The following is a 2971-nucleotide window of genomic DNA, read 5'->3' as shown; positions in this document are numbered from 1 at the left end:
GTGGATTTATTTCTGGGCACCCTATTCTGTTCCATTAATCAATGTAACTGTTTTTATGCCAGTACCATGCTGTTTTGATTGCTGTAGCCTTGTAGTATAGTTTGATATCAAGTAGTGTGATACCTCTAACTTTGTTCTTCTTTCTCAAGATTGCCCTGGCAGGTCTAGATAGTTTTAATGATTAATTCTATCAAACACTTAAGAAAGAAATAACACCAATCGTTCTCTATTACAAAACAGGGGTAAATGAAATATTTTCAAACTAGTTTCATGAGGCCAGGTTAACCCTGATACCAAAAGGTAACAAAAGACATCACAAAAAAGAAAATTACAGACCAATATTCCCCATGAACACAGATCCTTAACAAAATATTAGTAAATTGGCAACATATAAAAAGAATGATACATCATGATCAAGTGGGACTTAACTTATCCTAGGCATTCAAGTTTGATTTACTCCTCTAGGAGCTTGTGGTAGATTTATAGAAAAGAATTACAAAATTAAAACATCAGATCGAGGAAAGAATTTTCCGATATAGCTAAAACAACAACAACAACAACAACAACAACAACAACAACAACAACAACACCACAAAACACCAGGCTGGGAATCAGGACCAGGTTTCTAATCCTGGTTCTGCCTCCAACTCAATACATGGCATCAGAAAGATTTCCATGTGTGTCCACTAATGACCTCTTAGGATCTGCTCTGACTTTAAAATTCTAAGAGTCTATCAGGCCAAGTCGTAAAAATTTTATCACACCTGCCTAGACTTTCTGTTTCAAGACCTCAGAAGGCAGAAGTAGAAAATGTGCAATATATGCTTTCATGCATGAATGAAAGCACCATCTGCATGCAACTTGAGGTGCTGAGGACTCAAGGGTGAGCCCCTATTTGGGAGCACTCACGTTTCCTCAGGAAGTACTTTTACTTAACTTTTAACTAACTCTCTGAAGGCACCCACTATGTCACTGTGCTATGGAAAAGCCATGGACTTTGGGCTCAGACTGAGCAGGATTTGAATTCCAGTTCTGCTACTGGCTGAACAATCCTGGAAAAATTATCTAACATCTCAGAATCTCAGTTTCTTCACTCATAAAGTGGAGATAATACCTGTAATTCAGAATTATTACCTGTAATTCAGGATTAACTGAGATAACATAAGAAAGTTCATAGATTACAATTGGTGCTCAATAAATGGTATCTTCCATTCCCATGTCAGTAAAGAATTAGGTCTGGCTACACATAGCAGAACACACAAATAATCATGGCTAAAACCAGACTGAGATGTGTTTATTTCTCTTTCATGTAAGAGAATTGAGAGGTGGGAAACCTGGAGCTTGTTTGCGGACTCCATGGTCAGTAGGGAACCAGACAGCCCATCATTCCGGTCTACTATCTTTAGCGTGTGGCTTCCATTCACACAGTCACCTCATAATTTCATTCATATTTCAGGCAGGCAGGAGAGGAGAGAGGGACGGAGGGCGGGAGAGAGAGACAGAGAAAGAGATAGAGAGAGAGAGAGAGTGAGAGAGAATGAAAGGCAAAAGAGAGGGTATCTGCCAGAAGTTAAGCATTTTATAAAAAACTTTTCTTGATGCCCCAGCCAATGACTTCCATTTACATTTTATCGACTTGCAAGAGAGGCTGGAGAATGGAGTTTTTTAGCTGCGTATATTGTTTCCCCCAAATAAAAATGGGATTTTGTTACTCAGAAACACCGAGACAATACATATTGAGTGTCAACCAGTCATCTCTGTGACACTCCTTTTTCTTGTTACTAAGGTTACTTTTGGGTTGAGAATCATGGAACTATCACAGAACAGTTGGCGTGGCTTCTGAATCACAACATATGACAAGAAAGGCAGTTCTTGTTTAACAAATGGATTTAAATTCAAAATCTAGCTTTGACTTAGAAACGAGTGACCATGGGCAGATGGATTACCTTACTGGAACCTCAGTTTTTCTGTAAAATGGGGTAATAATAATATGCCTACATCATAGGTTTGAGGTTAAGATTCATGAAACCTGAATAACTAATGGCATTCCAAACAGAGTTGGCCACATAGTGGATTCCCAACATTTATTTCTCTGAACTTGATCCAGGGTCTGGAAATAAGCACTGCCATTGCTCAAAATGGTCCAAGGAGGGGGCTCTTGGGCTGTGGCAGAACCTTCACGGGGAATTGCTATTTTGATGAGTAGGGAAGGAGGCCTCAATCTTGCATGAGGGCTAGGCTTCTAGACTTTGTCTGCAAAGCTACTTGTTTTGAAAAAGCTACATATGTCCCCAAATAGCCTGCACTGGGTTTTAATATGATGCCACATTGGGTTTGGCTGAAATTATTTTGAATAGATAGAAAGGGCAATAATTTTTATAAATCTAGAGTGTTTACAAGGCAAAACCAGGCACTTCGTACCCTGGAACTCCTTTCCCTCCCCCACCTGTGATGGCTCATCAGTCTGTCCCCTGTAGTCTAGTCTTCACACAATCTACCCTATTTATATGAAGGTACAGAGTCTCCTCGATCTTCTTATCAAAGCAAGGACAAGGCCCTCAGATGAGGGTTGTGGGACTTTGAGTAGGTCACTTAATCTGCGTATCAGTCTTTTTCTGTAAAAAGAGCAGATTGAACTTGATGATTTATAAACAAAAACTAATGCTTGTTGAACATCTACTGTGTGCTGGACCCTGTGCTAGGCGCTGGAGATGAAGTGGAGAAAGAGACATAGCTCTGCCCTCAAGAGGCTGACTGTCTTATGGGACATTGATAGGTAGGTGGGCAGGTGTAGAAGATGCTGAGAGAGCTCCATGGGAGGGCCTTTTCTTGATATTCGTGAGTATAAGGTACTCCTGGCAGAGCAGGGGGAACTCACAGGTGACAGAGAGGTATTTCCCTGCCCACCTGCAATGGGAGGTGATGCCAACACAGGCCAGTGGTGACCTGTGTGGCCCTTCAGATCACAGCA

Source organism: Pteropus vampyrus, unplaced genomic scaffold (genome assembly GCF_000151845.1).
Source record: "Pteropus vampyrus isolate Shadow unplaced genomic scaffold, Pvam_2.0 Scaffold238, whole genome shotgun sequence".
Taxonomy (NCBI): Eukaryota; Metazoa; Chordata; class Mammalia; order Chiroptera; family Pteropodidae; genus Pteropus; species Pteropus vampyrus.
Note: the sequence above shows the minus strand (reverse complement) of the source record.